This window comes from Gopherus flavomarginatus, chromosome 1 (genome assembly GCF_025201925.1).
Source record: "Gopherus flavomarginatus isolate rGopFla2 chromosome 1, rGopFla2.mat.asm, whole genome shotgun sequence".
NCBI lineage: Eukaryota > Metazoa > Chordata > Testudines > Testudinidae > Gopherus > Gopherus flavomarginatus.
This window is the reverse complement of record NC_066617.1, coordinates 224,598,568-224,611,427: the sequence shown is the minus strand read 5'-3', so window position 1 is coordinate 224,611,427 and position 12,860 is coordinate 224,598,568. Positions and strand designations below refer to the sequence as shown.

Below are 12,860 nucleotides of genomic sequence, written 5' to 3'. Positions count from 1 at the left end.
TTCAGCGATAAAAGAATCCTCTGATGCAGTTTACACTAAAGATGATTTATTTTAGTATTTAATAAGAAGAGGAGTTTATCAAAAGATTATTAAAGAAACACAACTACTAAGGATATAGCAACCTCAGGGCTCAGTCCTGTATGTTAACTACTCATGAGAGTAATCCTATTCAAGTCAATCTGTTTGCAGGATCAAGACCTAAACTATCAACAGTCCTTAAAATAATCTCTGTCTGTGGTGTTCTGTAAAATGTTTTTTCTGTTGACTTAATTTTTATTATCTTTTATTTCATTTGTTTTAATTTCATTACTAAAGATGCCTTAAAATAGTTCAGATTGGCATAATTAAATTTGCTCCTTCTACAATTCAAAACACTTGGGTAATATTGGTAGGACTGTATATGTTTTACGTGATACTTTGATGTGTGCCACCTAATACTGTAGCATGCCTTTTTTATTTCTTTTATTTATTTGTTTGATTTCCAGGACTGTCAAACTGGCATCTTTCAGGGGTGTTCAATTCAAAGGAAATTTTCAAAGTCCTCCATCTACAAACTGTGGGCAATGGCTGTGCAAGTTTCCCCACTCTGCTCTGCCAGTGTGCTTCAAACCTGTTCAGCAGGGACTGCCTTCAGGTGTGAGACCCCATGTCCATTCCTTCCTTGCTCTCTCTGCTGAAACTGCTAACATAGCATGAAATTGTCAGATGGTTTATGGTGCAGATACCTGACTGGTAGAATCACTTGGCATGATAGATCACTGAAAAGTATTCATAATGGTAACTGCTTTGGGTCACTCAAAGCAAAAGCACTTTTATCATATTGTTAATCCCTTGAGGAGGCATGGGTTATAATGTTGGTAAATAACAGTTTGAATTAGTTTGGCTATTTAGGTGTGTGTGGAGAGGGGTAGTCAACTTTTTTCAAGACATTCCATTGAGATGAGTTTTTGTTTATGTAGGAATTGTTTCTAATCTGGGAACCATCTGTTTGTTGTATATGCTCAAGCTTCCTTTCTTTTTCCTTTTCATTGTTGTCAAATTTTTAAGAAAAAGATTATATGGTGGTGAGGTCTTTAAGGGAAGTGACCAACTGTGTAGATTTATATTAGTCAGAAGGGGCTTATTTAGGCCTTTATTCGGCAACGTGCTTAAGTACATATTTAGCTTAAGCACATGCTTAAATTTCTCTGACTTTGTTAAAGTTAAACAGGTGGTTAAGTGAATTGCTGAATGGGAGTATTAAGCAGTTTTAGCAAGGAAACTGTAAATATACCATTAGTTTCTTCAAATTTGATGTGGATTTTACTTTTGATGTCAGAAGTACTTCTGTATAGAGCCCAGGATAACTGTATGTCACAAAATCAGTACTTAAATAGTTGTTTTTGTTAGTCTGCTCTGTTTTTATAATCAACCATTTTGAATTTTTCCCAGGTTATCTTGGACACAGAGGTTTGGGAGTTTCAAATGGTTTTCCCCCAAAGGTTTATTTAGTAATGCCAAATCTTAGTTTCTGTTTGTTTTATGTTCAATTATATCTATGATCTGCACGTAATCGATATAACTGCTTCTTTAAAAAGAGCTACTCTAGTACCATGACTTGTCAGTAGGTTTCATTCAGGTGTATTTATTTTGTAGTTACAAGGTAATCTGAGTTTTCCGGATTGATTTTTAAGGTTGAAAGTTCTGGATTGATTTTTAAGGTTGAAAGTTTTAATCTGTTTAATAAATATAGATGTATATATGTTGTTGCGTTCCTGTCAGATATGATCTAGGTTCTTGCTTTTTAGGAAACTTCTGAACACAACTTCCAAAGAGTCTCATAACCTTGTCAGAAACAATTTACTTTGATAATAAGACCTTCTCATTTTCAGTCTAAAGGAAAGGTAAATTAAATTTCTTTTTTTAGTTAATTTATCTTCTAGTGACTCTTGTGACACTTGGAATAATTAAGACTTATTTTAAGGAAGCTAGAGCCTCATGCTAGCAAGGTCTATATTACACAATTCTTTAAAGAAGGCACCATACCAAAAACCTACAACACTGCAATACTTTTGTAAAAAAAAATTTAGTAAACAAAATTGAATAAAATAGTTGCTTTGAGAAGGATTTTGAAACACAAGTAGATAGAGTTGTGAATCATAAGTCAAAAGATGGCTGCTTACTAAACAGTATGACAACTTAGAAAGCATATGTGTGACTTTGGCATTTTTGTAGAATTTAATAGATGCTTTACTCATGACTGCACAAACCATACTGAGTCCAGCCTTTTGAGATACTTGGTCACACATTCATCTGATGTCTTCGTTAATCTGCTTTCCCAGGCGATCCTAGAATAAAACTTGCTTTCCTCTTTTCATTTATAATCTAAACTCAACAGCTTATGACTGTGACTTTTATCACAGCTGTTTTTCATTCTGTGTATATCTATGGACTTGTATTTCCTGAATCAAATTAGTTGCTGTTCCCTGAGCATATTCATAGGAGAGTGAGAGCCCCAGGTCTCTTAAATAGGAATTGGGAAATTACTGCCTAGAATGTGATAGTACTAACAGGTGCTCCTAACACTCCCTGTCCTCGTCTCAATGTCAGTGGATTCAACTGCAGGGGTTGTTTTATCTTAAAGGGTTCTGTGGTAAATTTAAATAAAGTAAGTTGCCACCTACCAGTCAATTGGTCAATGTGACAGTTTGTAAATATGAAGTGCTCTTTTGAAATACCCAGAGACCACAGCAAAACTCTGTTGTTGGGTTCCAGAAAAAGCTATCTTATTAGAGGGACATATACACAGTAGCATGTATATAGAAAAAACATTTGCAAGGTTTATATTGAAGAACATGAAGAATTAAGGAGCTGTAGTACTTGTACATGTAATACACGCTCTAAACTTGATGTCCAGCATTTTTTGGTGCAAGGATTGCTGTAGGTTGTTTGACTTTTATCTCACTAGCCATTTGTTACGTGATTTTGGGTGCCCTACTGGAGACAACTTGGAGTCTGTAAGCTGGTGGGCCATTTCACCAGCAAAGGAATGGAAATAAATCACCAAACCTTTTAAGGGCCTTTCCACACAATCTTCACAAAACAAAACAAAAACCCAAATCAGCTGAGAAACACTGGGCAGATAATCTCCAGAGGCTTTGCCTGCCTCAGACAGCCAGCAGGGGAGAGGGCACACTCTTCCCTTTATTTCCCCTTTTGGTCCAGCTTCCCCTTCCTTTTATATTCCACCCTGAGCAACCATGTACTCAGCGGGGCCAGTTAACTCTCTTAAAGAGTGAGATCCCTTACCTGGTTACCAGCCTGATTGCCAGTGATGCCCACTCTGTGAAAATCAGGCTTATTTTTTGGGGGCTCAAATCACTAGTTGTGAAAATCTTGACCATTTTTATTTGATATTTATTACCCAGAAGCCCAGTGAGAATGAGGGTCCTAGTGATGAGCATTGTGCAAATGTATATGACTGTTGCCTCTGGAAAGCTTGACATTTAAATGATTAATTCCTTTCTGTACAATTTCATTTTTCTGGTATGTCTTTAAGACTTCCAAACTTTCTGCTGAAGTCTCAGGGAACTTGTTGGTAGACAGGACGTAGTCCTTTGATCAGGGAAAGATTGATCTCACCATTCATATAAGCAAAAGATAAGTGAAGCAAAAAGGGAAAGATACCATTCTAATATCTTTCTATTGTTTTCACTCCTGTACATCACAATCTGGTTCAAACTGCATAAAAAACTTGAGATCTGAATTTACTGTGATCTGGCACGCCGGTTGCTGACTGAAGGAAGGCAAAAGGCAACTGGTGGATATTGCTGTTGCTTAAAACCATGGGTGTCCTGGGCAAACTGTGGTGTTCTTATGGGTCCCATGAGCATGTTGGACAGACCAGCTGTCATTTTGCATTTGAGAAGAATCTATGCAGCCACTTCTGACAATTAACTTGATTAGGTTTTGTTCAAGGATTTTTTATTCCCAAGCAATAATTAAACAATTCAAAAGCAGCTTTGGGAATTTGCTAATGTACCGTGACATTTGCTGGTGGGGCAGAGAACTTCTCTTTCTAGGTGTTATGTGCATGGCCATTGTATCGGAGCACCTTCAAGGCTTTTTCAGTTCAAGGTGCTACAAAAATTGCAGGTCCTGCAGCCATTTTAAAGAGATGATAGCACTATATTTCATGTAGTTGTAGTGACTCACCTATCTGTCAATATTAGTGTTCTCTCTTAGTTGAATGGATACAGTGCCAGCAGTCAGTGTAGGCTACTTCCTATGTATTTCATTGGGATATAGTGATTCCTCGCCAGTTTATGTTCCTGCACTTGAGCTATCCAGAAGCTTGTGTTTGCCTTGTGAAATCTTAGGCTTCATGACCTATAAACTGTAGAAGCTCTGTTAAAGTTCTGCAGCTGAAAAGGACAATTATCTGAACTCGTGTGTCTAAATTGAGCCTGTAGCTAGCAAAATGCTTAGAACTCTAGTGCATCCTCTTCTCTGGTACGTGTGATGGAAACCTATAATGGCAACGAGTGATTTGAGTCTGCAAACTCGTTCTGTTACACGTGTATCTTATTTTTAAATTGTATGCATTTTTTAAATAAAATGCTTAATGTACCAGATGAGGAATTACTGACTTTGGATTTTTGATACCATCAAAGCTTAAGAATTAAACAATGAAATGGGACTGAATTTGCAAAGCGCTTTTTTCCCCTATGCTATAAATCCTTTTCAGAGACATGCTAATCCAGTTTAATTAGATGTAGCTAGACTTTTGTTGTATACTGTAATTCAGAATAATTTTCAGCTATAGATTGTAATATTTTCTACTGGAATTTTTATTAAGCACTCCTGTTCAGTAATAATAAGGATGAAAAAGTCAACCGCAGGAAGGTTAATTATTATGAGTATATAGTGGATTATTTTTCATACCTAAATTATTTTAATTTTGAAGACTGGATTTGCATGGAAAAGCATTATTTTTTGTCTTGGAATATGTTACTTATATTTGAGAAAATTAGATTTGCAAAATATTTAGAATTCCAATGTGCCGTATTTATATGTATGTCTGGATAGTTTGTCTTGTCACCACATTTTTCCATAATTAAATGCTATTTCTTTTTTTCTGAGTTGTAATGTTTGTTTTTGTGCATCTTTGTGGCTTTGTGGCTTTAAATATTCTTAGATAACATTGGACATTTGAACTGTCAAAATAACACCAGGCAACTTTCATCTTGAAATTCTCAAACCTCTTTGTGAAGTTAGGTAAGTATGGTATAATTTTCCTCATTTTATAGAAGGAAAAATAGGGACACAGAGGAATTTAAGTTACTTACCTAACACTTCTGGGGCAGATAAAGAGATTGAAACCCAGGTTCCCTGATTCCCAGTCTCTTTCTCTAACCACTCAACTAAATTACAAGAATAAATATATTGCTAGGTCTGAGGTCACTTTCTTTTCCCTGAAGAAATATTTTTATTATCTGTAAGGAATCTGCATTGCATTTCCTCACTGCCTTCCCCTTGGCATCTCGGAGGTAGGAAGCGGGTAATTACATAGCATTGAAATAGCAAAATCTGTCAGTATGTACTATCTAATGTCTGTCAGTAGCTGTCCTAGAATCGAGAGCTACCAGTTGCAGCAGCAATATAATTAAGATATGTAGCTTCAGGACACAGGATCACATCAAAAACTCAACTTATGACACTAGTACTCATGTCCCATTACACTATTCTTACATTTTTATTTCGCAGACTTCTTTAATGCAATTCAATCTAGTTATTCAGTATGTGGATTTTTTTCTGGCCGTGTAACCAGAAGTCTTAAATAGTAATCTATTTTAAAATATTTTTTACACTGTATTTTTTTTTTTGTCTGAAGAATTTTCTTAATAGAAAAATTAAACTTGTAAGCTGTTTGAGTCAAATTTGGCTGTATTCATAGAGTCTCTTGCCATTGGGGCTGTTCATTTTTGTTGAGGTTTTACTGATTTCTCAAACCATAGTATAAAATGAAATTAATTAGTAAATTAAATCTATTACATATTCTGATCAAAAGCATCAGCTGGGCCAGTGACTCATTCAAAGCAATTCATTAGAAGACTGTTCCCTATCCGCCTTTGAGACAACCTGCTCTTGGATCTCTCATTCAAACATACTCCTTTTTGTGTCTCCTGTTCTGAGGACAGTATGCACCTTGTTTGCTTCTGCTGAAGTGTAAGGTTAGCAAGGCAAAATGCTTAAATTGGTGGCTGCCAACACTTTCTTTTACTTTGCTCTTAATCTAAGTAATTGGAAATTGTTTATGATTGGGAAAAAAAGTAATGGAGTCAAATAAAAAATCAAGTTAAATTGGCATTGCTCTTTATGATTAAACAAGTAAATTATGTTTGCAGTATGTTTTCATACAAACAATCCCTTATTATTGTAACTTTCAATCCCACCCTTTAACATTGATCAGGTCTAGCTACTTTTTGTATTACACTGGACTACTTTCAATGAATGGGGTCACTAGTATTTGTGTGTTTTTTAAAAAGTGACACAGGGTTTTCCCATGTATGTGAAGTGTGTGGACACCTAAAATGCGAAACCCATTTTAGCATGCTGCACATTGTGTTGTGGTGCAGACTTCTCACTGGTATTCTTTCCCTATGCAACATTTTCTATTTTTCCTGTTTTGTTTCACCTTAATCTTGTGTTTGTTTTATGTTAATAGACCCACTGTTCTGTAGAAGCACGTTTAATATGTGACTTTAGTCCATGAATGATTCTTTTACATATCTAAGGTTAAGCCAACTCTGTCATTATAGAAGAGTGAGTCATTTTATTGCAAATAAACTATTTAACCTTGTATTCAGTTAGAGGAACCTATTTTATTCTTTTCTCTCTTCATTTTGTTTGTTCATATACCATTCTGTATGCTGCATGAGTGGTAGTTTCTGTACTTCAGGATGTTGGTGAACTAAAGGTTTAGTATCTGAGGAAGTGGGTATTCACCCACGAAAGCTCATGCTCCAAAACGTCTGTTAGTCTATAAGGTGCCACAGGATTCTTTGCTGCTTTTAAAGGTTTAGTTTTTCCAGCAGGAGATCGGTGACCTTCATGTATCTTTAAAAGAGGGTGGCATCAACAACTCCTAACCACCTACAAGATAGTGCCCAAAATTTTGCAAAGTATATCAGTGTTTGAGAACTACTGTGTATGCTGCATCATGTGTCAAGCCAAAAAGGTTTATTCTGTATTGTAGCACACTAGTTTAACTGTTATTGCACAAACATGATATTATGCACTCGGGATCTTCAAATTTGTTTCAGTAAGAGTCTGAATCTTCCGATACATTTAAAAGCATTAGATCTTAATATTGCACTGTATGCTTTATTATGGTGTTATTTTCTGAAAGTTCTTGTTTTACAGTACACAAACTGAACATCATCCTCATTTTAATGGGACATGAAAATAACTTATACCTAAGCAATGTTTGTGGCACTGGACAATGTTACAAGTCTCCTGCTTTGAGATAAAGGTTCAAACATCTATAAAAACCCCAAATATTGAAACAAGATGATCCTGTTGCATTGTCCTGGAGCGCCGTTATTTCAAGCGACTGATGTACATGGAGTCACTTTGTCTGGTGGTGCAGTAATGATAGCACTTGTTCTCTGGGCCATCATTGATTGGCTGCATTCTAATTAAAGAATAAACTTGTTTTTGTGCACTTATGTTTGAGGTCATTTTATCCATGTGATTTTAACAATGAATTGATTTCTGTTTTCTCTCTAATTGGGGGACCTAAGGTTTCAAAATAAAATTCCAGGCAGCCAGCCATTGGAGTAGCTGGCACCAATCTTATTGATGATTGGTATAACTAGATACAAATACTGGACCTGATCCAGCAATCTTTTCTCATGTTAGTGGTCTCACTGTAACCTCTGGGGCTATTTTATGAGGGAGAGAAATTACAAAACTTGGCCTCTTATTTGGATCTTTTTAGCATACAGAATAAATAAGAATATTTTAAAACAAATAAAAGGCCACTGTTCTATATCACAAAGGAGCAGTAAGGGGAGCACAATTGTATTATGGGTTGAAGATTAATTTTCCTTCCAAGCTTAGGCCTTATGTTTGCTAGGCAAAAGGTGCGAGCTTATATGTGACCTAACACTTGGTAAAATCTTTGTGGACACGGCAGTTGAATTAGCAGGTTGAGGTGAACACTAGGGGAGAGCCTGCCAACATTTGAGAGAATTTACAGCTGCCTTGTCCACACTAGAATTTTACCATGTGTTAATTGCCACTTGCTAGTTAACATGGTGCAACACCTTCTTTACTGCTGGGGAAGCCCTGGTGTGTTTGGTAATGAAGAGACTGACCTAACCACTTGCAAATATATTAACTTTGACTGGAAGATACTACTGTTTGTGGCAGACCCATGACACAAAATTGCAATTGAAACTGTAGACTTTATTCACCAGAGTTAGTCTCTGTTGGTAGGACACCTCGAAAGAGCTTCTTGCCACCAAATAATTGTATTTTAGAAAAAAAAACTTTAAAATCTTTATGTAATGTGTGTGTTGAATTAGGATTTTATTTGAGTGCAAATTCAATATTTTAAATGCTTACATATTGCAATAGGATGCTTGTAGAATAGCTACTATGATTTCTTTTTAAAGTAAAATGGGAGGAAAATAAAGGCTACACAAAGCATTTACTTGCAGTACATTATGCAGCCACTAGATGTCTCTGCTGTGAGTTCCAGACTGGGTGTGGTCTCTGGTTAACAGCAAAGGAAAAGTCTGGAACTCCCGCTCTGTCGTTGCACCTATTTTCTGTAAGGGTATGTTTCTTCACTGTAGTTAACTTGAGTGATCAGCCCCTGGGTTAGCCTAGCCTGAATGTTAGCCATGCACAACAAAGCCCTACCAAAGTTACTGTGTCCTCACTGGTACTGCTCTGTGATGTGTGTGAACTCCTGGGGGTGTATCCATGGTTCTTTGTGCTGCAGAAAGCTCACTTGCTATGATTCTTCCCAGGGAATTGTGGGAGAACTTCTGTCCTCCTGAGCACACCTGGGAAATTGTCAGAAGGGATGAGAAGACTGTTAGACTCATGTGGTTTAACCTGTGTCCTCACAGCAAAGAGAGCAGGTTACCAGCCCAAGTGAAAGTCTGGCTCATATACCCCCAAAGGAGCCAGTTAAATCACCATCAAGTTCTGGTGAAAATGTTTTGTGTGTGGATTGGCCAGGTTGAGCCAACACCTGAGTCAAAGCCCTGATTAACTCTGCAGTGAGGACATACCCTAAAAGACTTCCGTTTAAGAATAGCTGAAAGGAGATAGTAATTTTGTTCTGCAAGTTTGCATGTAGAGGAATCTCTGCCCTGCTTCTGGCTCAGTTGTGAGGCAGCAGCCATTTTGTGTTTCAGTTCACATGCAGGATGTTAATGAGTCATTATGCATGTGCTCGCCTCTTATAAGGAGGCTTTACTTCATTTTCTTTGGTCTGAAGTAAGGCATGTAGGCAGAAAGTAACCCTTTTGTGTTTGAAAAAAGGATATTCAGAAAAACTAATTTCAGGATAAAATTATAAAAATTATGAAAGTATCCTTTTGTAGTCTTGGGGGGACTTTTGTTAGCAGCTCACTGGCAAATCTCTTAGTCCACATTGAATTCTGTTTTCATCATTCTCAGAGATCTCAGGAATAAGTAATGGACTCATTTGAGCCCTTTATTTAATTGGAGATTGTGTGATACATAAGACTCACTTCCCTTAATAGTAGTCATCACTGGCCTTAATGAATGAGCCTACAGCTGAGGCAAAACCAATCTCTCTCCTGAGATATAATGACAGGCTGTGTATTGATTGGGCAGGGGGGAAAGCAGATTCTTCAAGTGATGCTTCTTATTGTATTCCAGTGAGGGTTATGCGCATGCACCTGGAGCCAGAGCTTTTAAAAGTAGTAGTTGGTCCACAGGTGTGCCCTTGTACCATCTCATGGCTTCAACCGAGGCAATAAAGGGTGGGTGGACTGAATGTGCCCTCAGTTTCTTTTCACTGTCACATGGTCCGAGTCAGAGCTTCTGCTGTTGTCTTGTACCTTGTGACGCACTTTCCAATTTTTTCTGAAAAGACTGTTTCATTCTTGTACATAGTTAGCATTTTTATTATTTTTGTTGTTTTTTTTTTTAGTGTTAGTAGTCGTTTTCAAGGACTTTGTGATGCTGCTTTGGCAGTTTCCCACCTCTCCTCTCCCTCAGCCCCCCTTACCCATGCCTAGGTACTGGACTATGCCAAAGATGCTGAGTTCAAGAACTGCACTTCCTGCCCTTGTTCATTTTCAATCAGTCATGAGCACCAATGCTGCCTGTATTGCTTGGGGGAAGCCCATGTTGCATTCAGATGCAGTATCTGCCTCTCCTTCCCTGCCCATACGCAGGAAGGCTGGACTTTCCACCTCAAGAAGCACCTCATGGAGCTTGCCATGAGGCCACAGTTGGGTCCAGGCCAGGGAACCCTCGCTGTACATCAGCCTGTGCAGTCGAGGAGTGCACCTCCTACCATGGAGCTCTGGTCCGGTTCTGCTGGTACCAACACTATGGGCCCTGTGCCGGGGCTAAGCCATGAGGCAAGGAGGCATGCACATAAGCATGGCAGTAAGTCTTCCTCAAGACCCAAGAAAGACACTGCATCCTCCCTGAGTTCCAGCCATGGAGAAATGGCACGTTACAAGGCCCACAAGCACAACAGGAAGTTGCACAGAATGCTGGATATGCTGGTCCCAGTCACTGAGCCTCATACCCCCTTTTCATTTGTACCACCAAAGTCATGAGAATCGTTGGTTCCAAGACAGCCCTCTGCCCCCATTCTGGCTCCATTTTGTCAGCAATGCCAGGTAGTTAAAGATGCAGAACTGACTAAAACAGAAGGCAGACAGACTAAAAGAACTTACAGCTCAGAAGGTCCAATCTTTTATCCTCCTGGGAGTGGAATGTGGGTGTTGCTGTCTGGCCTGCTCAGTACACGCTTGAATAACTCAGGGAGGATGCAGTGTCTTTCTTGGGTCTTGAGGAAGATTTACTGCCATGCTTATGTGCATGCCTCCTTGCCTCATGGCTTAGCCCCGGCCCAGGGCCCATGGAATATGTGCCACTGGAAACTAGTGTCGACTTCTAGACCTCATGAACTGTTTGCCATAGATGAGGTGAGATTCCTGCATCTTCCAGTGAATTTGCCTCCAAAGGGACTCCGCTCTCCTGCTTTGCATTTGCCACCTTCAGGTCATGTTCCTGAGCACTTCCCTTGTGATTCACTCAGTTCCAATGGCTCTGCCATTTGAACAAAGGTCTGGTGCACTTTCTTGGTGTCTGAGGACTCAGTGCACATGGTCTGCCACTCCTGTACTGATGGCGAGAGCATCCAAAGTCTCTGCCCAGTCCTCCCTTCCCTCAGCACCGGAGCCAGTGGTACCCAGCTCCATTGAGACCACCCCAGCAACCACCAAATATGCCTGATCTTGGCCCCAATATCCACCACCTTGATCCACCTGAGGGGAGTCCCCCATCTGACCACTCTAGCCTTCATCCAGTAGATATTCAGAACTGGCGTTGGAGAATGCACCAATCAGCCTGACTCCACTGGTACCACCAGATCTGGAGTAGTTCCCTTCCTTGTCTCGATGCAGCAGCATCCTCCACTCCTTCCTTCTCCCCTCCCTGGATGACTACCACCAGTTCCAGGAGCTGTTACAGAGGGTGGTTAAGGCCCTCCACATTCCAGCATCAGTTATTGGACATTCTGCATGCATTGGTCATGACCAAAGTGGCACTACCAATCAGTGATGCCATTCTCCAACTGGCCCATGCTGTCTGGCATACCCAGGCAACTTGTTCACCCACCCCAAAGGGGGTGGAAAGAGATGCCATATACCAGCAAAGGGGTCTGAGTTTTTGTTTGCTTACCCCCACTCAATATCCTGGTTATTCAAGCTGGTACTGAGCAGGCCAGACAGCAACACCCACATTCCACTCCCAGGAGGATAAAAGATTGGACCTTCTGATCTGTAAGTTCTTTTAGTCTGTCTGCCTTCTGTTTTAGTGAGTTCTGCATCTCTAACTACCTGGCATTGCTGGCAAAATATAACTCCTTGAATTATGGCCAATTACCAGAATTTGTGGACAAACTTCTCCAGCAGGACAGTTTCCATTTCCAGGCTATTTTAGGACAAATTGGTTGCCAGGATAACACTTGAGGCCATGGTAGATTTGGTGGACGTGTCTTCGAGCACTGTGGCCATAGGGATCATGATGAGGAGGGAATCCTGGTTACAATCCTCTGGTTTCCCAAGGGAGGTACAGAACACAATCAAGGCCCTTCCTTTCAATGAATCTCAACTCTTCAACCAGAAGACTGATGATTCATTACACTCACTCAAAGACACTAGTGCCACCCTGTGATCACTGGGCCTTTATACACCAGCACCTAAGTGCAAATTCTATTGCCACCTCCTGCACAACAATACAGAGCTCTTCCATTTTTCCATCACTATGAGCCTCTATGAGCCTCCCCACAAGTGTCAAAAGACTCAGTGGTCCCATCCACCTGCCCCATCACCACAACCCTTGACATCATTCACTCTATCTTCATGTAAGCGATATTTCTGAGAGCATCTAGAGAGCCAACAACCACATTGCACCTCACTGTTCTTGCATTCGGGGGTCATCTAATGCTCTTTCTATCAGCTTGGAATGCAAGAACAATGGAAAAGTTGGTCCTGTATGTCATTCGAAATGGCTATACAGTTGAGTTCATGATGCTACCTCATCCACATTCCTGATCCTGCCTCCAGGACCACTCTCATGATAGTATCCTTGCT

At 39.6% G+C, this 12,860-nt stretch overlaps 1 protein-coding gene across 1 annotated transcript in view; it reads left to right on the top strand.

The window, feature by feature from the left end:
- PDK3 (pyruvate dehydrogenase kinase 3) overlaps nt 1-580 on the top strand; it is a 121,461-nt gene extending 120,881 nt beyond the window's left edge. The window contains exon 12 of the transcript XR_007772114.1: nt 486-580. The gene's annotated coding sequence lies outside the window, so the exon portion shown is untranslated. The remainder of the gene's footprint in view (nt 1-485) is intronic.
- Nucleotides 581-12,860: the final 12,280 nt, after the last annotated feature.